The sequence below is a fragment of the Mirounga leonina genome, unplaced genomic scaffold (assembly GCF_011800145.1).
Source record: "Mirounga leonina isolate KUSES-001 unplaced genomic scaffold, KU_Mleo_1.0 Mir_488, whole genome shotgun sequence".
NCBI classification, from domain to species: domain Eukaryota; kingdom Metazoa; phylum Chordata; class Mammalia; order Carnivora; family Phocidae; genus Mirounga; species Mirounga leonina.
In genome coordinates, this window is record NW_023270777.1 from 11,508,744 (window position 1) to 11,532,504 (window position 23,761).

The window sequence follows — 23,761 nt, forward strand, 5'->3', positions numbered from 1 at the left end:
CCAGCCCCTCCTGGCCTTGAGATGCCCCAGGTTAGAGGGGGGCCAGGCAGGTTTCAACATCTCTCTTACACATATTTACAGAGTAGTCAGCCAGCGATTTCAAATCTCTATCTTTCCCGCACATCGGTCACACCCCCCCATTTCAAAGACTGGGTCACTGAGTCCAAACAATCGACTTGCCCAAGGTCACAGAGCTTGCGTGTAGCAGAAGTCTTCATCCGTTTGCCTGGCAGACATTTACTGAGCACCTACTATGTTTGAGGCACTGTTCTATGTGTTGAGGATTCAGAGCAAGGAACAGGACAAAGCTTCTGTTCTTTGCGGTTGTGAGTCAGACAAGAAACAGAATGAATGGGTAAATTATATAGTATGTTACATTTAGGCGAAAAAATAAATAAAGCCAGGGAAGGGGACTGGGAGCATCTGGGAAAGGGCTGTGTTTTCACACTGGGTGGTCAGGGACCTTGCACTTGAAAACATTTGAGAACAGACTTGAGACACTAAGGTGGTAGGGCGTGCAGCTCTGGGGGGCGGGGGGGCGGGAAGGTGTGCAGGCAGAGGGGACAACAAGGACAAAGGCCCTGAGGCAGAAGTAGGGTGAGAGTTTTCCTGGAACAGCTGAGGCTGGTGTGGCTGGAGCTGAGTGAGCAGTGGCGCAAGTGGGAAGAGATGGGGGCCACACCAGGGTACTGTGTGTACCTTAGTAAGAACTTGGCTTTTATCGGGGGTAAGATTTGGTATCTCTGCAGTGTTCTGAGCAAAGAGGGACATGATCTCCCTGAGGTCCTCGCCATAGCCCCAGCTGCTGTGAAGAGAGCGGACATGGGGCCAGGGTGGGAGCAGGGAGGCCAGGGAGGCGGCCCCTGTGCGGGGCCAGGTGGACGAGGATAGGGCCTGGCCAGGGTGGGGGTTGTGGATAGCTGACAAGACACGGGATTCTGTATTTCTTTTGGAGGCAGGGCTAATAGGACTAGCTGGTGCATCTGGCTTGGGCAACCAGAATGGTCTAGGGCAGGTTCACTGGGTGAGGGGTGGGGAAGGGCAGGTCCTTAGGAAGGAATAAACCTGTCCCATCTTACAGGTTCATGAACTTCATGCCTCTTCAGACAGCTGCTGAAGAGGCCCCATTTTTAGCAGAGGGATAGGGAGCAGTGCCCTGCCAAGTTATTTTCCCACGCTGAGCCTCAATTTCCCCTTTTAATGAGCATGTCAGTCCAGGGCAGCAGCTGAGGGCCCGATGTGCCTTCCCTCCCTTGTGGCTTCTGTTGTCCCCCCAGACCAATGGAGTGAATCCGCTCTGCAGATCTCTGCTCCGGGGTACCTTTCTGGGGCACCCACCAAGTGTCAGGCATTGTCGGGGGCACAGGGGAGACAGCCGTGAGCAAAACAGACAGCCCCTCTGCCCTCGTGGCCTGGCATGGTCACTAAGCAATTCCAGTACTGTTACTTTCTGTCCCCACCCCCCAAAACCCTCCACCACCTAGCGAGTCCTAAGAGCTGGGCCACCGTGTGAGACCAAGAGCAAAACACTTGAGAAAATGTTTTTCTTTGTAAGCAAAGAACTTGATGTTTCAGCTGGGGGTGGGGGATCAGCATTCTACATCCCTTAAACTTTCGGAACATTTTCAAACATGCGGTGTGCCCCCCCCTCCAGATGCCAGGGAGGGTAGTGGAGGTCAGAGGAAGATCTGGGGTCTCCCTATTTAGGTTCTGGCCAGAGCCAGGACAGGAGAAAGGCTTGGGAGCAGGGGGTGTGCACTTCATGATCTGCTTTGGGCTGGCCCTGAGGCCCTGCAAGGGGCTGGGCTGGGGTCTGCCCATCAGGGCCTGCGGAAACCCAACCAGTTCCTGCCTTTGATCTGCATGACCCTTGATCTCTGCTGTCTGTGGCTTTTTCTGCCATCTGTCTGTCCATCCATCCTTCTTTACTAGGCTGTGGGAGGCCACCACCAGATGAGGTCATACAGCTTTAGACTCAGACGGGGGCAGACCCACCTGCCATGGAATCCCCTTCCCTGGGTACAGGCTTCAGAGGAGGAATGTCGTCTGGGGCGGACGCATCCTCTCACCCTGGAGCCCTCTCAGCCTCACCCCCACGGGCAGTCACCTCCCTTTCTCAGCATCTGAGTGCACTAGAAGGTGCTGAGCTTGTGTCCCTGAGCTTGGAGGAGGCAAGGAAGGCCCTGCGTTCAGAGGGTGGCAGCTAAAGGCAGGGCTGGGAGTCGGGGTGGGGAATACTGGGCGGGGGGGGGGGGGAAGGGTCGCATGGGTGGAAAGACAGACAGAGGAAGGACGGAGGGAAAGAAGAGGGAGGAGGCTGAGGAGTAGAAGATGAGTGCAGGCTACCAGAGCAAATGCAGGGGAGACGGATGAAGGGATGACAGAGCAACAGGGATGAGGGGAGGGGAAGGCACCAGAGAGACCCGGGGAGAGGCACCAGGACAGGCAGGCGGCATCTCCTCAGCCCGGGGAGGGCCTGCCCTGCTCTGCATTCTCCCCCGTGCAGTCCTGGGTCCAGAGGACACCCCTTGGTTCCTGACCAGTGGCGCCAACTCCCCGCACATGTGGCCTGGCTGGGGTCCCGTCACGGCCATGGGAGCGGCCCACGGTCGCCATGGGAGCCTTCTCGCCTCTGAGCCCCCACCTCTCAAGTAGCTGCAGCCCAGGGCTCAAACCTGTCTTCTTGGCCAGGGAGCCCCAAGGGGCTGGGGGTCCTGTCCAGTCCTCTGTGTCAATACAGATGGCCCCCTGAACCCAGTCACTGACTGACCCTTAGCCACAGCCACATTCTGACCTTTGACCTCAGTCACAGTGTGTGCCCCCGGCCCTGACCCCAGCCCTAGCCTGACCCCCGCACTCTGCCGTGAATGGACTCCCATGGACACATTCCACCGGCCACTGGGGACCATGTGGGAAGGAGAGAAGGGGCCCAGCTCAGAGCCCTCCTGCCCCCGAGGTGGGGAGCACCATCAACCCCAGACACGGCCCACGCTAGGGCCTCAGGGTCAGGCAGTGACACTTTCCCTGAGCAGAGGTGACTGGCGCTGAGCAGGAGGCCTGCCTGGTCCAGAACGAGCAGGCCAGACAACACACGGACGTACTCAGAGCCTGACAGACCTACACACACAGTCAGACCCACCAGCCCAGCCCCGAGACCCTCGCACACGAAAACATACGTGCAAAGACACACAGATGCAAACCAAAGACACACAACCAGACGTGCGCATGCACACAAACACACCGGCCCCACCCCTGCCCCTTTTCACTGGGCCACACAGCTCCTGCGGCCCAGGCTCAGGGGCTCCCAAGGGCCCAAGAATGGGAATGACAACAGCTCCCGCGGCTTGCTCTCCTTCCAAGAGCATGTGGAACCTACCCTGAGCCCCAGTGGCTTCCTCTGCCCCCATCAAAGCGAACTCGGCGAGAGAGCAAGGATGACTCCCTCCCCTAAACTCAGGGCGGTCGCTGATGCCATTTTTTACAGAGACGGCCCCCATGTCACACAGCAGATGGGGGCGTTCAGGACACGCATAAACACACACGTGGAAATACACGGGCACACACATCCATGTGTACGCACACTCACAAAACCAGAGACCCACATTTGTTTTAGATGCATGCGAGGAAAGGTAGACAGGGACACACACAAATGTGCCCACGTAAGGACACACAGGGCCTCCTCACTCGTCGTCATACTTGCACACAACCTGGGTGGCAGCCACCAGCCTCCGCATGGCCTTTGTTCCCGGACCCCAGAGCCCGTGGGTATCTCGGGGGGGCTCAACCGTTCCTCAGTTGACCCCTCCAGCCCCTTCCCAGCTCAACTCAGAGCTCTGTGGGCCTCCGCCCTCACTCTACCCGGCGGCCCTAGGGATGCTGCCCCCAGGCCTTCTCTTGGCCTCCAGTTCCCGATCCCAGCCAGGTGAGGACCCCCGAAGTCCTCCTGACCCCGTCCCATCTGATGGCTGCAGCTCCCGCCAGGACCTGCGTTGGCTATGGCATGCCCTTTGTCTTTGGCACAAGTGGGCCAACTCCCTCCCTGCTAAGGGACAACCCAGTCCTGTCACCTCGGCCTGTCAGCCGCAGAATGGGGCAAGAGACTCAGGCCCAGCTTAGCTTCTCCCAGGGCAAGTGAGTCCCAAGGAACATTCGAGTGGAAAGCCCTTTTCAGGGGTGCCTCAATCCGCAGCGATCACCTCTGGAACAGAGAGAAGAAACTGCTGATCAAGAAGGAGAAGAGGGGTGGGAGGGTTGCTAATTGTGCTGTGTGAATTTTTTTACCACATGAGTGTATGAGGAGGAGGAGGGAGAGCTGGGGGGGGAGGAGGGAGGGGAGGGAGGAGGAGGGGATTATTGTTCTTATGCTTTTCCTCCTAGTTTGGCTTCATCCCCACATTCCCAGTGGAAGCCAGGTGACTGTGCCACGGACAGGGGTGGTGTGCGGAGAGGGTGCTCACTCTGCTAAGCACCCCCGTGGAATCCTCCCAGAAATCCTCTGAGGGAGGTGTCTCTAGCCCATTTCGGAGATGTGGAAACAGCCTCAGAGAGTAGAAGAGAGAGCACAAGGTCTGAGTGACTTCGGGGGAAGGCTGAACCACTCACTGCCTGGTTCTCCTTCACCTGGTACACCCCGGGGCCCAGCTCGGAGCAGTCTAGCCTGGGCACAAGTGAGGAAGGGCGTCAAACCCCTGGCTTTAGAAGCCTGCCTGGGCTCTGACCTCTAGGAGAGTTACTAGGCGATGAAGTCACGGCTCCCATCCTCCCCACACACCCTAAACCAGGAAAGGTGCTGCTTCTGCCCTCCCCCAGAGCAAGCCTGGCCCTTCCGCATCTTCGCTGTGTGTCTCTGGGTGGCTCTGCACCCTCTCTGGGAGGAGAGGTGATGCTTCTGCTCCTGCTTCCCTCACCCGGGGGGAGGGGGTGATATGGGCTGGAAAGCAGCCTTCTAAGCTGTAATCTTTCTCCCTAAATTTAGCACAAAGTTCACGGTCTGAGACCAGGTGAATCCTCCCGAGCCCAGCCCCCCCAGACAAGGCAGCTACAAGGGGCCTTCACTCGACCGACTGACAGGGCCAAGAGCCAAGCCCAACCGCCCACCAATAGGATGTCCTTCCAGCCCTGTTTCCATACATTTCTGTGGTGGAGAGGATTGCGGTCGACTTTCTCAGACAATCCATACCACTCCCAAAATGTGTGACGAGAGATTCACACCCAGCCGCTTCGCATTATGTTTCTGAGCCTCAGATTTTGTCACCTTTAAAATGGGAGACTGGCAAGGCCTGGGTTGTGTTGAGGATTAATGGAAATCTGTAGGTGAAAGTCACTATGGGGGTTTGCCTCATCATGGACTTTTGACAAATGCTGCTTCTGATGGTTATTATTCCCTCCTGGTCTATGGAGAGATGTGAGTTTTCGATCACTGGGATAAGTACCAAGTTTCAATTTTGTGGTGATCGTCTGAACATTTCATTCAGAAATCCTGCTCGGTTGTGCTGCTGGGGCCAAGGCTTTGTCCCCAGCACTGAATGACCCCTGACATGTGCTCTGGGCTACTCATGCCCAGATCCCCTTACAACCTCCCAGCAGCCAAGTGAGGGGCCTGGGAGCCCCGTGCTGCAGACCCAGAAACTGGGGCTCAGAGAGGGAGCTTAGGAGGAGTAGAAGCAACAGGAAGACAGATTTCACCTCCATATAAGGAAGAGCTTGCTAACAGGCAGAGCTGCCCAGAAATGGAATGAGTGAGCTGCCTTGGGAGGTGGTGAGCGGCCTGTGGCTGAAGGCGTGCAAGCAGAGAAAGGGGGTCTCTGGGTGGAGAGGGCACGCAGGCGGCTCAGACACTAGACGGGGGAGGACCGCGGGGAGCTCTGGTCCTGTGACTTGACCAAGGCCATGTGAGCAGGAATGGAATTCCAGAAGGTCAGAGCTGGGGGCCAGAGCAAACGCTCTCCTGCTCCAAACCTGCCACGTGAACACCCGGCAGACAGAGCTCAACGGGGTGGAGCGAGAGGCCCAGGCCTCTGAACCAATTCCCTGCCCGCCCCCCAGATGACACAGCATTGATTTCTCAGAAAGAAATACCTACTTTTAATTTTAAAAGTTGGAAAGCATACAAAAGTAGAAAGGAAAAAAACAAAACAAAACAAAACCCCGAGTCCCCCTGAGCCCGTGACAATTATTGTTACTATTTCCTTCCAGTCTTCTCCATGGGCATCCATTTTGGTTAGAAGTCCTGGTAGGCTCTGAGAAAAATGTTTTCTTATTGAGATATAATCCTCATACTGTACAATTCACCCTGGAAAAGTGGTTTTTGGTGCCTTCAGGGAGTCGGACCACTGTCACCACTATTTAATTTCAGAACATTTTCTTGCCCCGCCCCCCAAGGAAACCCATCCCCATGAGCAGTCACTCCCATCCCTCCACCACACCACAACCCTGTCAACTGCTATCTACTCTCTGTCTTTATGGACGAGTGTAGTGGCCTCTTCTCAGCCTCCCTGCGCCCACCCCCTGCCCTTTCAGCCCTTATGGCGGCCAGAGGGAGCCTGCCGAAACCTAAGTCAGATCCATCCCCCGCTCATTTGGAACCCTCCAGGCCTCCTGCCTCACACAAGAGTCAAAACCAAACTTGTACCACAGCCTACAATCACTGACACAATCAGACCTCTACCACCTTGACCTCATCCCCTCCCTTTCTCCCCCTTCCTCCTTGTGCGCCAGCCACTGGGGCCTCCTCGCCCAGCTCCTCAAACACCTCAAGCAAGGCCAGCCTCAGGGCCTTTGCACGGGCTGTTCCTTCTACCTAGAACATGCTGCTCCTCGATGTCTGCTCTGCTCTTCCCACCACTAGCCCTGCAGCCCTGCTTTTTCTTCATAACACTTATGGTCTGACATGTCTGTCTGTCTGTCCACTGTCTTCTCCTCAGCTAACGCGGCAGCACCTCGCCTGTGGCCTGTTTGCGCCTAGCGTGGGGTCGCAGTTCAGTGAATATTTGGGCTGTCTCCAATAAAGCAAGGAACATAAGAGGAACAAATGCAAAAACCAAGCGCCCCACAGAGCAGACATTAGGAACGAGGCCCTCTGCCTGTGGACATGTGCAGTTTCAACCACACTGTGCCTTTTGTTAATTGAGCCAGGGGAGTTCACATAAAAATCCAAATTCCAGTTTCTCTTGAAAACACAAATCTGGTCATCTAGGGCCGCACGCCCGCGTGACAACTGTCAACAGGCACTGAGAGGCGGGGCCCAGGGGTGTCGGGGTCCTGGCTCTGGGGTCTGGGGCCGGGCCTGGTGCTGGGGGGAGGGGGTCCTCCCCAGGTCGGAGGCCGTGAGGTCCTGGGAGATGAATGCCTTGCGGTGCCTCGGAGCTGCCCGGGATGTGCTGCCTGGAGGCTGGCCTCCCTCCGCGAGAGGCACAAGTCCTCCCCCGTGGCTGCTCCCCGGCATCCGGGGCCCTGAGTGACCCCAGCCTCATTTCCCACCCGCCTTTAACATCCCCAAGCCCCATCACCCCTGGCAGCCACTGTGCCCTGTGCTTGCTCTCAACTTCATCCTTAGGTCTGTCTTGGGGCCTCGCCTGCCCCCAAAGGCCCGTTGAGGTCACCCCTCTGCACACCTCCCTCTTCGGACTCCGAGACGGAGCAACAGAGGGGTGGCAGCCGCTCATCCCGGCCTCCCAGCCCTGGCAGTACCCAGCGCACAGTAGGCCCTCGGGAAGCTTGGCCAAAGGACTAGATGACTAGCACCCACCCCTCGGGGCTGGAGGAGGACTTAAGGGATAACACGAGCCCCCAGAAGGGTCCAGCTTGGGTCATGCTCCGGCCAGTGTGTGCTTGTTCATCAGCTACTATGAGCCGGTGTGCAAAGGCAGAAAACCTTGGGAAGGCCTGCGGTGGGGAGGCTAGTGCAGGGAGAAGGCGGCACGGCCGGAGCCTGTGCGTGTGTGTGCGTGTGTGTGCGTGTGTGTGCGCGTGTGTGCGAGCGCGTGCCTGTTCATGCTGACAAAGGAGGGCTCTGCAGCAGGCAGGGTCCGATGTTTTCCTGGGGCCTCAGTCTCCCCACCTGCATGCAGGGCTCCCGTGATCACCAGCCCCTCTGGCCCCATGGTTCAGTCCTGCCTCCCCACCCTGGGGAGGTTTCATGGTACTGCAGCCCTGCCTTCCCATCCATCAGGATTTTGCTGCATTCCTGTGAGTCATTCTCCAAACAAACCCCTGCGTGCAAAGGAGAGAAGAGAGCAGGGGAGGGGGAGAGGAGAGGCTGGATGCAAACCCAGCCCCGCCTCCTCGCTCTTGCCTGCTCCCCCTGGATGCCCCCTCCCAGGCACGCTTGCGTCCCAGCCCCTGGTCCCAGGAGAGCTCTGGAATAAGAGTCTGGTCAGCTTGTACCATGGACTTGCTGTGTGACCTTGGGCAAGACCCTGCCCTCTCTGGGCTTCGGAAGATGATGACCCTGAAGGTCTCCACCTACAGGGTGCATAGACTTCCAAGGCAGACTCCATCTCAAACGAAGCAGGGTGTCGGGGGGACGGTATGCCATGGGTGTCCCCAAAGCAGCCTCTGCCCACTGCCTTGTCTCAGTTTCCCCACCTCTGAAATGAGGACAGGGCAAGTCCCTGGTAGGCACAGGGGCTAGGGGACCCACCTGACAGGTGCAGCTGGGCCGGGGGCCTTAGCATGGGCCCAGCAGCCTGTGCCAACAAATCATGGGGCCCAGGCCAGCCTCCAGCCCTGAAGCTGGGGGGTGGGGGGCTCCCACCGGAAGTCCCAATCTCCTGCACTGAGGAATCACTGTGCAGGCATTTCCCTGGGGGCTTGGGGGGGAGTGGGGGGGGCAGTGGGCGTCTCTGAGTCACAGAGCCAGGGGCCAGGCCTGTAGGAATGTCCCTATGGGCGGACCCCAGCTCTGGGAGTGGGGGATGAGACACTGCTGAAAAAAGGAGGAAAAATTCCCCACACCAGCAGCAAGGAGTAAAATGGCTGAGGCCGTATGCCCGTGCGTGTGCATGGGCGTGCATGCGTGTGTGTATATGGCGGGGGGGGGGGGGGCAGGTCTGACAGGAGTCTGCGGCCATGCAGCTCAGGTGCTGGGACCTGGTGGTCCAAGTCAGTAAGGACCGTGTGCAAACATCTGTGTGCACGCATTGCACGTGAGGGAAGGATGGGGGGAGTGCAGTGGGTCTCCCCGAAGTGCTCTGTCTTGGGGCTAAAGCGTCCTCTGGGCTTGGTTTCTTGGTGAAAATCTGATTCTTAGTCACTCTCATGGCAGCCATCATCTTGGCCAGGTGGCTGCGTGCACCAGCCCGTGTGCCCGCCCGTGTGCCCTCGGAGCCCCAGAGCTGGTGCTGTGAGTGGTCATGGCTGAGGGCCGGATGGCAGTGGAGAGCATGTCTGTGCGTGTGTGTGTGTGATGGATTTTGGAGGGTGTGACAAGGGGGTGTGAGCGTCCACGAATGCGACAAGTGGCAGGGATGCGTGGGTGTGTATCGGTAGTGCCCCAGCGGGCTGGCTTCTAGGGATGAGCGTGCGTGCAAGAGGATTTCCGCCTGAAATACCAGCGCCTGGAACTGCCCCAGTCAGTGCCCAGCTCTGCCTCTGCCCAGGCTGAGCCGCCTCCTCAGCGCGCTCGTTCCCTCTGGCTCCATGAAAAGCGGGTTTCCAAAGCGCCGGGAACAGGAGGTGCACCTGCACGTGCACACGCCCTGGCACAGGGCTCTTATCTGGGGGCCCCCTTAAGATTCCGAGCAAGGCGCCAGCCCTCTGCCCAGACAAATGCCCCAACACACCTACTTGGGACCTGGTATTGGGGTTCAGGGAGCCCAGGCAGGGGTTCCACCTTGACCGGGACCCAGCAGGCCTGGACGCCACACAGGAGAGAGGTGAGGGCCGGAGTGAGGCCAGGGGCCTGGAAGGGCCTGCTGGGATGAGAAGGAAGGTAGGGCTGTGGGCGCCTGGGTGCAGGAGAGGGGGTGTGTGGGAGACGGCGAGGAGCCCGCCCACGATGGTCATGCAGGACACGCAGGACACGGCAGACCTCATTGTGGGGAGCCCAGAGAGCCCCGGTGGCTCCCAGCTCTGCCTCTCAGCAGCCTGAGCCGCCCCTCCCCAGAACATGGACCCCTGTCTTCCTGACAGGGCGCGGCAAGGGGCTGCCACACTTTAGACTCTCCAGAAGCGGTCACTCTTGTTACGGCAGTGGTCCCCGGGGTGCTGCGAGAGCACGTGGGAAGGGCACCGGACCGTGGGCTCCTCTCAACGCACTGAGTGGACTTGCCCTAAGTCCCTTCTGCTCACTGGGACTCAGTCTTCCCACCTGTAAAGTGGGGTGATGCACCCCGCCGCACACGAAGGTAGGAAAGGCCCACGGAGGAGGACTCCAGGACAAAGCGCCCCCTTTGTGCCTAGAGTGAGGGCAGCAGGGGCCCCCAGCACAGGGTTCCACTTGGCAGTTGTAAAGCTGGACAGCTCCGGGGGTGTCCAGTGGGGGTAAGCAGTTGCACACCGAGTGAGAGAGGGTGGGCTCTGGTTCACAGGTGCCTGGGCCGAGACAGGGACCTGGTCTTCAGACTCTAGGCCCCTGCTCTGTGCCCTCACCATGCACGGAATCCCTCAGTTGTCAGAAGGGGAGTACGGGTAAGGGATGGCCACCGCTGAGGGATGGGCCCATGGAGACATGGAGCGTCCCAGTCTCAAACGACAAGTGATAAGCTGCCTGGGGATGGCACAGGAGGCGTGCAAGGAGGTGCGGGAGATAGTGACCCGCTCAGTCACCGGTCCAGATCCCCCCCAGGGAATGCAGGGGTTTCACGATTCCATCATGAGGGAGTCTTTCCACGTGGTCCCCCGGCCTCACCCACGAGAACATCCCGGAGGGGAGGCCACCAGAGCCCATTCCTCGCTCGTTTAGTCTAGGCTGATGAGCATTTGTGTTGCTGGAGAAAACAAGGGGCTTGCTAAGCATGAAGGGGTCTCCTCCTGGGGAGGGGGCCAGCCCCCAGCCCTGCTGCCACCTCCAGGTCAATTTACGCTGGGAGAGGACCCAGAGAGACCCAGGGGTTGAGGACAGGGGAGCAGGTAGGTGGCAGAGGGAGCGGAGGAGGGTGCAGGGCCAGGGACAAGGATGGCAGGGGTGACACCTGAGAGGCTAGGAGGTGGGGGGGGGTGCAGATTAGCCCATAGGCTTACAGCCTCGGAGGCCTGTGCCGGGATGTGGTGCCCGGCAGATCCAGGTACCTTCTCCTGCTCTCCATACTCTGTCTGAGCCCGAGTGCCTAGGCAGCCTGTGAGCTCCTGAACCCGCTCAGGACTCATCTCTGCTAGGACCTCTAGTGGCCCCCACCTCACTCAGAACGAAAGCTGAAGTCCCGGCCCTGGCCTGTAGATCACTCACGGGCCCTCTCCCCTCACGCCACCCCAGTCACGCCAGCCCCTTAGCCGTTTGTGCAACATGCGAAGCACGTTCGTGCCTCAGGTCTTTTGCACGGCCATTCTCTCTGCCCGCAGTGCCCTTCCCCCTGACATCCACGAGGCTCACTTGCCTCCCTCACACATCACCTGGTCGTGAGGCCTTTCCCGATTCCCGAATTTAAAACCGCAAACATCTCCCACTTCCTGAGCCTCTTCTCGGCTCTACATTCTCGTCATTGCGTGTATTGCCTTCCAGCACACTCTACGGTACCGTCTCCCCATAGGAAAGGAGTTCCGCCAGAGCAGGGATCTCTGCTTTGTTCACTGATGTGCATCTAGAACAGTGCCAGGCACATAGTAGGGGATCAATAACCGTGTGTGGAGCAAATAGCACACCCTGTTATTCAAGAAAGAAAAGCCTCCATTTGAGTGCTGCTGAAATCTTTAAAAACCTTCCCCCTGTGGGAGTTTCAATTCTTTTTTTTCTCCTGAGACAGTGCAGGGAGGAAACTTGCACCATCCGCTCGCAGCTTAGGCCCCACCCCCAAATCGATGGTTTGCTCCTCACGAGAGGGGTGGTTCTCATTTTTCTTCAGTGTTCAGTCCACTAACCAACCCACTTCCTGGACAGGCTCCTCTGGATGTTGCTCGGGGACCGGCTCTGCAGTGAGCCTCCCAGACCTCTCCCTGTCGCTGTGTAGGGTGCCCCCTCCAGCCCACGGCTGCTCCCTCAGGCTGCAGGGACTGCCCACAACCACTGGCCACCAGCCCCAGGCTCTCCCTGGCCCCATGCTGCCTTTCCAGACCCCTGGTCGGCCCTCATCCACTTAGACCCTTGGCCTGGCCTCCTTCCCTCCTACTGCTGGTCTTTCATTCTACCTACATTTCGTCCTCATTCTTCAGCCCAGAGTACTAGGCCAAACTCTCCCTCTGGGGGTGTCCAGTGGGGGTAAGCATTTGCACACCGAGCGAGAGAGAGAGGCTCCAGCCTGGCCAGACCCAACTGCCACCCCCTCAGCCTTTTCTCGAGCAGGACCCACTGCCCGAATGCCAGTCCTTCCCTCTGCCTGGCTCTGAGAGTCTGATGCCCCCCTGGCCCCCTTGCAGCATTCCCTAGCTCTGAGCCCCACAGGGGAGGCCAGCCGGGTCCCCTCCGGGCCACGCGCCATGGCTTTGCAGAGCCATCCCCAGCTCCCCGAGGTCTACAGAACAGGTGCTCAAGAGAGCTTTGCCGAACGAATGAATGAGGTAAACAAATTAGCAAGAATGTGAATAAATGAGCGACAGTCTGAGTGGAACGCGTGTAGAAACAGGGCAGCAATAAAGTTCTGGTTTGTGGCAGGCCTCCTCCACAGTTCATGGTTCTCTGGTGCAGACCCCTGGTGTGCGTGGGGATCGCATCTGAGTAATAATGATGACGTCTGTTGTCACAGCAGTCAGCCTAGGCCAGGCTACCTTACTACACAACAAACCCCCCCCCCATCTCAAGAAGTTTATTTCTCGTTCACACCACGCAGCCTCCCTGCTGGGCTGTCAGAGGGAGAGAGCATTCTGGCATGTCACCCTCAGCAGCAAAGTGCTCAGCCTGGGAGGGACGTGCAGGTCACTGGCCAGACCTGGTCACGTGACCCGACCCCACCGCACGGCGTCCAGGAAGCTAGATCCTTACCACAGGCTTGGGAAGATGAGGAACTGCAAGTTTTGGCCAACGGTTCTGATGACACCTCCAAAAGGACCAACAGCGCTATGAACAGCGGAGGCCACTTATCGAGCAGTTCCTGTGTCCTGGACGCTGGGCTTAGGACATGACGTACAGTTTCACTGAATCCTCAGGGAATCATCCTGAGTTCTGAGGCTACTACTAGGAATATCCCCATTTTCCAGATGAGACAGCAGAGGTCCAGACAGCGAAGCGACTCACCAAGGTCCCACGGCTTCTAAGTGTTGACGTGGAGACCAGGACTCACATCTGTGATTCCAGGCCCCCATGCACCCCATTGCCTGGCATGGGCTCCTAGCTTCCTCCACTGAGGCTGGCTGGGGGTCAAGGATGGCCCTCAGACCAGAGGTCCCCCATGCAGAGGGCCACACTGACCATCCCTACCAGAAAGAGCCTCCTCACCCTGCCCCATCCCATTCCCAGACTTCTCCAATGCGAGAGGCTAGTCCCAAATTTTACTGAGAGAGAAAAATGCTCAGAGGGCGTAGCGACTGAACCAAGGTCACACTGTTGGGCTGTGCAGGGCTGAGACGAGATCACAAGTCTCTGCCCACCGTGCTCTGAGTGTCCCCAAGTATCTTCACAGCACTGGGTGCCCTAGGGCACCCTCAGTCTCAGACACGGCCCCTCAGAAGCGAGGGTGGTCATGCGCCCTCCACTTTCCTGGCAGGCAGGTCCACTGGGGAAAGGTCCCCAGTTCCTAGCCCAGCAAGCCTGTGGCCCTGACCGCCCAGGCCACCCTCTGAGGAGCTGGGCTGAGTGGCCAGCCAGCACTGGCTGATCCCCGCTCCCAGGGTCAGTCCCCATAAGGGAGACCAAAGAGGGATGGAGGGAGGTAAGTCTCCACGCCAAGGCTCCACACCCAGGACTTCTGAAAACAAGGCCTTGGGCCTCTGAAGTCACTTGGGGGTCTGTGGAAAGGGTCACGGGACAAAAAATAAGAGTTCAGTGGAGTATGAAAGTGGACCTACGTGGAATCAGATTCCAGCTCTGCTCTGTGATCTTAACCTCTCTGAGCCTTGGTCTTGTCATCTGTAAAACGGGTTGTGGTCAAGATTGCAGATGACCGTAGCCCGCACCTGACACCTAGTAGGTGCTCAACGAACACTGTGGCTCTTGTGATTGGAGATGGTTTTTGTTTTTGTTTTTTTTCCCCACCAAGTTCCTCCCCTCCCATCCCAAACCTGAGCCCCAGACCATGACTAGTCCTTCCTGAGCTACAGCGGGGCCCCAGGACCAGAAAGGTTATGGCTAGAGACTTGCTCTGGCTACTCCAAGAATGCGTTTCCCTCACACAGTCAGTCCCTCCTCCCAGAGATTTTATGCCTAGTAGTTCGGTCACAATGAGCCCCCACCCTGCACCAAACCCTGCTTCGTATCCACACCCCCGGCAGTGCCGGCGACTCACAGGGTGGTCGGCTCCAGCAGCCAGGCTTCGAGGGCAGCCGTCCTCCTAATGTGGACAGGGAGTCAGGGCCTTCCCAGCCTCCTCTGAGCCCACCCTCCGCTGGGAAGCCTGGAGTCTCCAAGCCTCCTTACCCCTTCACCCCCTGTCCCCAGCTCCTGGAGCCTTCCCACTGCCTATGAATCCTATGCATAGTTCCATGTTCCCAATTATCCAGTCCACAAGCATTTACTGAGCATTTACTCCATGCAGAGCATTGCCAACCTCCATGAGAAAGGCGGAGTTGAAAGGGCATGGCCCCACCTCCCGGTGAGCGCAGAGTGAGGCAGAAATATACACGTTCATGATGCCCCACAGCCCAGCGGTTACTAACACCAGTTTTGAAGTTGCACAGAGCTGGTCTGAGGCTCAACCCTGCCACCTCCCAGCCAAGAGACTTTGGACACTGCATTGTGTCCACTAATCTCAGTGTGTCTATCTGCAGAATGAAATAGTAAGAGAATCTACCAGAATCATGGGTGAGAAGAGTTACTGAGTATCAAGACCTTTGTGCAGAGCATGGCACACAGCAGGAGTATAACCTTTGTAAGCCTCATTCCTCGCCTTGACCCGGCAAGGGCAGAGTCCCGAGGCATGCCAGAATAGACCTCCCTCCAGGCTTCCACCACCTCATTAATCAGAAAGGACTGTCCACCCGGCTAGGATGCCACCTGACGCCCCTGGCAGCCTGCCCATTCACCTCCATCTTGTCTGCAAGGACATCTGGGGATGGGAATGGACCATGCCAAGTTCTGGCTGAAGGCCAGGCATGCGGGGACCCTAGCAAACCAGAAGAGGCCCACCCAGCAGGCCCCACTGCCACTGAACTCACACAAGGTCATTGCCAACACAACACAACACACACACACACACACACACTGCACGCACACGGTAGGTCCACAATAAACATCCTAGGTGGGGGTGGGGGTGGGGAACGGGCTGAGGCTAAGCGGTGCCTGGAGGTGAGGTAGGTAGTACGAGCTTGCCATCAGGGGGACTAAATTTGATGTCTGGGCAGTAGGGAGCCACGGAAGGTTGCTGGCCAGCAGAAGGATCTCTGCCCACCTCTCCACCCTCTAACAAGCTCGAGCTTTTTGTGGTTGTCCCTTACTCCCTCCACCCCCAATATGAGTTAATGTTCTGCCCCAGGCCTTTGCTCCCAGTGTTCTTCCCACCTAGAAAACTCTTCCCACAGCCCCTCTGATCAGCTCATTCTCCCTCCAGGTTGAGCTCAGAAGCCTCTCCAGACCTTCCCAGTAGGGCTCAAAGTCCGTTCTCTGCTTCCTGCAAAAATGACCCTTTTTACATTAGAGCACAAGAATTCCTTTCTCAGGCCACCTGGCCCCGACAGGAGTCCTTAGAGGGCAGAGTCCTGATCTGACTCCCCTCTGTGCCCCAGCACCGCCTGACACAGGGCAGGGCAGGGATCGGTGGACATCACTTTAGGCTTTCGAATGCTGTCTCTGAGATGGCACAGAGGGAGGATGGAGGAGTCCACTTGGGGAAATGATGTTGTTGGTGCAGACCAGAGGGGAACAGAAATTAGGGGGCAGGCAGCAGAAAGGAGGGGCTGGTGTGCAAGGGGCAGTGGAGAAGGGAGGGGAGAAGAAGGGGGTCATCTTGGAGGCACCACATGACCAGTACACCTGCTCCCTAGCCCCTTTCTCCTTCCCTCTGCAGAGAGGTGAGAGGGAGAGAGGGGCAGGACTGGGGGACAGGCAAGGGGGTGCAGGTGCCTAGGCCACAGGCTCACCCTGTGGGGTGGAGAGGAGCATAGGCAGGTCCCACCGAGGACTCCTGAAGTCTCAAGGTGTCCTGACCTTCCTATCATTCCCTACAGACCGCCCCCCCCCCCCCCGGGCAGGGCCCCCAGTCTGGGCAGTGGGCTCAGGGCAACACTGCAGCCCACAACCCATGCCATCCCCATGCCATCAGAGAGGACTGACCTCAAGGAACTGTCCGTCTGGGGGAGCAGGACACATCAGGTCACCGCGCATCCTGCGCAGCCCCGTCCCCCAACAGAGGGGGCAGGAGGACAGAGATTGCCTTGTTGGAGGGGACGGGGAGGGATTTCAGGGCGCGTGGGAGAGGTAGGAGAGAGGGGCCTTTGTTCCGGGCAACGGGAACAGCTTCTGAAAGGCAAGGGAGGTGAGGCAGAGGGCGGGGGGGCTCTGAGAGGTCACCCTGAACGCCCTCCGGGGCACCTGGCACACACTGAGCGACCACCACTATTGTTGGTGCAGAGCAGACGGCACGGGCCGGGTCAGGGGGCAGCGGCCGGCCCGAAGGGCCTTGAATGCCAAGCCAAAGATGGCCCAGGGCTGGGCGGCGGCGGCGGGGCCGGCGGGAGCGCTAAGGCCGCGGGCCGAGCAGGTCTCCGCGAGGCAGGGCGATGAATTAATTCAATGAACCTGCCACGCCAGCCTCTCGGACCCCGCGCGGCGCTCCGAGGATGAGCGGGGCCGGGCGGCGGGCCGACGGTGGCAGGCGCGCCCGCCTCTCCCTCCGGCCGTCCCCTCCCCGCCGGGCGCCGTTTTCCAGGTAATTAAGGCCGTCCGGGCGGGCGCGCAGCTGCTTCGGCGGCCGGCCGCGCCTCCGGCCGGGGCAGGTGCAATTAAACCCGCGCGTTCGCGGCCATTAAGCATTAATGCAGCTCATTAGCATAAGAACGAGAAGACGCTTTGATGGCGGCAACCCCGCAGGGGCAGCGGGCGAGCGCCGGAGGGGCGGCGGGGTGCGGCCTCCCGAGCCCCGACTACAGGGCGCCCCGCCTGGGAAGAGGGTCGGAGACCTGGCCCCGCCCCCGCCCCGGGGTCCCAGGTTGGAGGGCCAGGGAGGAGGCCCACCAGCGAGGGTAGAGGGCGCTTTCCCAAAGGCACAGGTGGGTAAACTGAGGCCTGGAGGTGCCATGGGACGCACACAGGGGGTCCCACTACCTGGGAGCTAGAACCCAGGCCTCAGCCTGCAAGTGGTTCCTTTATTAATAATAAGAGCAGTCAACACTTAAGCCCTGTTTCTAAGCACTTAGCGGAAATTCTGCCCCTCCCCCCCCAACCCCAGGACCTAGTGGGTACTTATTTTTTTTTTAAAGATTTTTATTTATTTATTGAGAGAGATAGTGATAGAGAGCATGAGAGGGGGAGGCAGACTCCCTGCTGAGCAGGGAGCCCGATGCGGAACTCGATCCCGGGACTCCAGGATCATGACCTGAGCCGAAGGCAGTCGCTTAAACAACTCAGCCACCCAGGCGCCCCCCTAGTGGGTACTTATAATTGTGATACCCCATTCCACAGAGGAGGGAACTGAGGCTTGGAGAGGGACTTGAATTTACTTCCGGTCCCAGGGCTGGTAAAAAGCCAACGGAAGGATTTGAACCTGGGCAGTCTGGCTCCTGAGGCTGCGCCCATAACCAGGAAGCCACACTGCTACTGTGACACGGACACGAGGGGTGACCAGGGAGGGGTGGGGACTGCAGCTAGGGGGAGGCTGTGTCATCCCACCCCAACTGGGTGCCAGACCGTAGTAGCCCGGGCCACCAGTCATGGCCTTGGGGGAAGCAGGTTGTAATAATCTGGAGGAGCGGTAAACTGGAAACTGGGGGTGAAACTCACTGGCAACTCGGTTTTCTTCCCCCCCCAAACACTGGTTGGGCCTTCAAAATGGGTCAGGGCCAGATGTGGCCGGACGACAACCAGTTTGCCACTCTGGTCTAACACCTGGCAATTCACAGGAGTTCAAGGAACACAATAGCTGAGCAAAGGAACAAGTGAACGCGTGGAAACATGCCTCCCTCCACAATGTGAGGGGGAATCAGGGGCTGATTCTCAGATTTCATCTCTTCCAGGCTTCCTTTGGCCCAGGAGGTGGCTCTGTGAGAGCAAAAGGGCTAAGACGAAATGGCAGGTGGGGCCCAAGGCAGCCTTGCTGTGCTATGGCTCCCAGCGTCCCCTGGGGCAGTGCCTCGGGCATTCCAAAGTCAAGGTAGTTGCCGAAAGATGTCTTGAGGGCCCTGGTGGGGAAGGCAAAGAGCACAGGAAGAGGAGACACAGGCTGCCCGAGTTCCACTCAGAGGTGATGGAGCTAGAAGGAAACTTCTCGCCCCTGAGGAGCTCAGAGAAGGTAGGCACTTGCCTGGGGCCACACAGCAAAACTCCCCTGACTCCTTCAGTCCTAGATGTGCCTTTAGCAGGTGTCCAGAGCAGCCTGCGGCCAAGACACAGGACTCCTCTCTCCACGAGTAGCTCTTGCAACGTATTCTTCAAGCCTCTGTCTTGGCTTGTGATAAATGTGCATTCCCATACATGAATGTATAATGACACCAATAATTTGATTATTCGATTCCTGTCTTTTCCCCCTTGGCCACACATCCCCAGGGTAGGGATTACAAACACCCAGATCACGGCTGCTTTCAGTCCTGGACTGGAATAGGCTTGCAAACCTATCTGTCGACCAGATTAAGTATTATTACCGCAAGTAGTCACAATGCCAAGGAGAAATGCATGCCGAGTGGGGGCTGTCTTGCCTCCCCAAGCCCTCAGACACCCCCTCACCCCCGCACCCCCCGCCACACAACCGGCTCATGGATCTGGACAGGCCTCCATGCCTCCACAGGCAGGAGAAGGGCTCGGCCCCCCTCTTCCCAACCTGACCCTGAGGCCAGCCCACCCCCTCAGCTGCCAGGCTGGCCTGCAAGGGTATCTGTCCCAGGGGACCCTCAGCTGCCTCATTAGGAAAGTAGTGACAGATGCATTAGCTGTTAAGGGTGTGTGTGTGTTAGGGGGGTGCTGAGGGCTGTCACAAGGCTGAGGAAAACCAAACGCCTGCCACTTCCTGGGCCTCTGGGTCCCATCTGTGCCAGGGGCTGGGGAAGGGACAGAGACAATGGTCCAAGTACAGAATCTCCCCCTGGGACTCACCCTTGGGTCTCAGGACCCAGAGCAGAGATCTTACAGTCATTCCTTGCTGTTCTTGCTGCCTGCCTTCTGGCGGGACTCAACTCACTGACTGATCCTTGACAAACCCCTGCCTCCTCTGCCTGGGCCGTTACAGCTCCGAAGCTCTGTGTGGGAGGAACTCAGGGGCCTGGGAACCCACTCCCGTGTAACAGAAGAGGAAACCGAGGCCCACAGAGCTGCTGCCCCAGAGCAGAGTACTAGAGCGGGTGCCGGGCTCTGCACGAAGGTCCTGGCTTGGCCACTAACAGACTGTGTGGCCTCTGGACCTCAGTTTCCCCATATGTGAAATGCAGGCCTGGACCACAGTGACCCTGGAGTTTCCTCTGACCTCTGAAGCAAGGTCAGGGAAGTCCCAGTTCTGCTGGAAGAGGGTCAGGGATTACCAGTGTCCCCTCAGCCCCCAAAGCCAGTCCTTCCTGGGGCCGGAGAAACAGCTACACACAGGGGTCACCGAACTCAGATCTCCCCCGCCCACAAACGCAGACAAACCACACACACACAGGGGAGCACAGCCCCCCCGCCCCCGTTGTACCGCTACACACGGGTACCCAAGACGTGCTCACACAAACCAGCCCCCTCAGCTCATTTCTCCAGCCCAGACACACACACACACACACACACACACACACACACACACGTTGGGCCCAGTCACAAACAGACACCCCCAGTCTACGCACAAATCACAGACACCCAGGCACACACTTAGTAACCAACACAGACAAACTCATACACGTGCCTGGATGTAGCAGCCACGGGAGAACCGTCCCCCCTCCATGTAGAGCACCCCCCCATCAATGGACACGGCCACATGCTGCCCACACAGGCCCCCAAGCCCAGGGACACACACAGATACACACCCATCTTGCCACTTGGTTAAATTCCACACGGCAGGCGGTGCCCAGCCCAGAAGAGAAAATCCAGATAAATAAATCATGTTCAGAGCATCAATCTCGGCCCCAACCTGGCTGCCTCCTTGCTGCAGGTAAAGCGAAACGGGTCTTAAATATTTTATAAATGAATAAACCTGTTAAGAGAATATAATTTACAGGGCCATTCGCTGTAGGCTCACAACAGCCCTCCCACATCTTTTCATTTTGGAGAGCACGTGGTGGTGGCAGGTGTGGCCACTGGGGCATGATGTCTGGTGCCCCACCCGCTGCCCTTCTGCCAGGGGTGTTATTCCCAGGGAAAGGGGCATTCTGTGATTTTCCATCCACTAAATTCAGCTGCTGCTCGGAGACAGGGCCCTGCATTCTCTTGTCTCTTCAGCTTCCCCCCCACCCCAAGCCTTGGATGCCTTTTAAATGCCAATCCATCCCTGGCAACTGTGATTTTTCCAAGGCCTGTTTCACACAGGCCTTGGATGTGTTAGAACTGAACCGTTCAGGAATGGGGAAGAAGAGAAGGCCTGGCAGCAGGGATGAGTGGGGGCAAGGAGAGCTAGGCCTGAGGGGCAGCTGGGCATAGGAAGCCTGTGCCTGGTGCCAGGCCCGCATGCCCCCAGGGAGAGGCAGAGGAGCTCAGAGCAGCAAAAATGACTCCTAGGATGTAGAGAGGGAACAGAAGGTGGGTTCCAGGCCCAACAAAGGGTCTTTGGGTCTGAGCATAGCTCGGGCAAAGGAGGCTGGAATGAGGCTGAGGTCTGAGCCTTCACTGCAGCCTTAGGCAGCTGGGGCCACTTAAAGCCCCTTGCTGCTGGGACCTGAGTCTCAGCTGGGGCCACGAGTCTTCAGTGTCCCTGAGCAGGCTAGGTGGCCTCCTGGGCCCTCAGCTAGCAGGAACCCTGGCCCCAGCTGCTGCTTTTATCAGAGGTTAGTGGCAATGAGGAAGGGCTCCTGAGGGGTCTACACGTGGAGAGAGGCTGAACAAAGTCAGAAAGGGATCATCTAGTCCTGCTCTTTTCTGAAGCTCTCACAAGAATGTGGTTCCGGTTCTCTCAAGACTCCCACAGACTCGGGGGGAAAAAGGAGAATGTTACACAACATTAAGTGAGAAAAGCAGGATATCAAATGGTACACACAGGAGGAATGATGGCATGCTTAAACAACAACAAAAAACCCTGTGAACAGGGGGCGAAGTCAAATGTGGCTGCCTTTGGAGACCGGGAGTATGGGTGAATTGTTTTTCTTTTAACTTGTCATATTTTCCAAAAGTCTGTAATAAGCCTATCCTCCTTTTATAGTGAGAGAAAAACCCCACCAAGGGCCTTACAAAACCAAATATATAGAATGGTCCCATATTTTACGTTTACTTATCATATATTCTTTATATGTCTAGAAAAAAAAGTTGACAGTGGTTATGTAGGGGTAGGGGTAGGGGTGGAAACACGGGATTTTTACTTGTTTAACCGTATATTTAGATTTTTGTAACTTCAACATAGTAACATGATAATTTCATTAAAAACAAAATGTTTAGGACGGGGAAGTTCTTTTGGATAGCGAGCCTGAGCCCCTTCTCACTCTCCCTGAGCGTGTGTGCACCGCGTGAGGCTTGAGAAAGGCCAAGGGATAGTTGCTCAACAGGCACACAGCCTCCCTTCCCAGACCTAAAGGCTGGCATTACATTTTGCTGTCTGCCCAATCCAGGTGGGAGGGGACAGAGGGTCAGCTGAGTCGGTGCCTCCGAAAAGAATGGGGGGACAGAAGGCGGCCCTGGAGTGACCGGTCGGGGACTTAAGGCACTAGAAGGAAGGAGGGGTGGAGGAAGGGCTGGGTTGGCAGCAAAGTTGCGGAAGGGGCTGCCCCCAGGGCAGACGGGGTGCCGGGGCTCGGGAGGTAGGAATGTGTCTCCCGGCCAGACAGCCCCATGGCTGCCAAGTAGGGGAGGGCCGCGCTCCTGGGCTGGAGGGAGGCCGTCTGGGTGGCAGCGTCCAGTCTTGGACGCCGTGGTATGGTGGGGGTGCCTTCCCGGCCCCTCCTCTCTCTGGCCCTTGGTCGGGAGGTAGGCCCGGCTGGCCCACGAGGAGCACCAGCGAAGGACAGAGTTGGGGGCCCCGAGCCTGCTGCTCCGGGACAGCGTGGCCTGGAGGCCGGGCCCTACTTTCAACGACGTCCCTGCCCAGGAGCCGCTTCCTGCTGCCCCTGATGTGGGGTTGCGGGACTCTGTGAGCAGAGCCCGTCCCGAGGCCAACCCGCACAGGATCCGGTCGCAGAGCGAAACTCGAGCCGCAGCGCCCGGACTGGAAGCCACTGCCCACAGCCCCGAGTTCCCGGAAAGCCACGGGCTCGGCGCGGGGGCGGGGCCTCGGCCGCCCCGCCCAGCGGCCCCGCGGAGCACGCCGGGACGGGGCGCTGCCATGGCGACGGGAGCGGGCCGCCCCGCCTCCCCCGTCCCCCCGCCCCCCCCAGTTCCCCCCTCGCCCCCGCGCGGCCTCCGCGCCGCGAGGCTCCCGACCCCTCCCGGCGTCGCCGGCCCGCCGGCCGGGGCTTGTCAGGCCGGACGCCGCGGAGGAGGCCCCGGCGCGGCCAAGATGGTGGGCCCCGCGGGAGGGGAGCGGAGGGGAGCGGAGGGGAGGGCAGGAAGCGCGGGCGTTTGCCCTCTCGCCGCCCCCTCTCGAGGTTGAGGAGAGGAGAGGAAATGGCCCCGGAGGCGATAATCGAGCTGCCAGTGTGTCTGGCCTGACAGCTCCTACCTAAGCCTCCCTCCCCCCGCCCCCCCCAGGCCTGCCCTACCCCCGAGGCGGGCGAGCTGGGGCTGCCCGCGCTAGGATCCAGAATTTGCCACCCCCCCAAACGCCCCTCAGCCTGTCCGAAAGAAGGCCCTTCCCCGGCCCAGTGCGCCTGCACCTCCCGGGCAGCGGGCAGCGTTTAGTTCCCCAGGCCTGGGGGCCTGAGATACCAGCTCTACCCACCTACACCCCGGGCATCTGTTACTGGAGAGCAAGAACCTGTTTCCCCTCAGCATGGCTGCCTCCGAAGCCGTCAAAGCGCCCGAGGCTCTGAGCAGCCCTGCCTGCCCGCCCTGGGGACCCAGCTAAGCTGCCAACTCCCCGGGGAGCCCCTCTTACCCTGTGTTCTCCCAGCAACAATGGGGGACAAGAGTAGGATGGGCACTCACACTGACTGGGCCCGGCCAGTCGGGCCAGATGACTTATCTTCCCGAGTCCTGCATGTGAGTGACTCTGCCCAGGTTCCGTGGGCAAACAAGCCCAGATCTGTTAAGGAGTGAAGTGGCAGAGCTGGGACTCAGCCAGGCTGTGACTCCGGACGCCTGGCCACACACAGTGGCACTCCCTGCTCC

The 23,761-nt window shown here is 58.7% G+C and overlaps 1 protein-coding gene across 1 annotated transcript in view; it reads right to left on the reverse strand.

The window, feature by feature from the left end:
• Positions 1-23,761, reverse strand: part of RAI1 (retinoic acid induced 1) — a 116,245-nt gene that overhangs the window by 82,224 nt on the left and 10,260 nt on the right. The gene's annotated exons all lie outside the window — the stretch shown is intronic.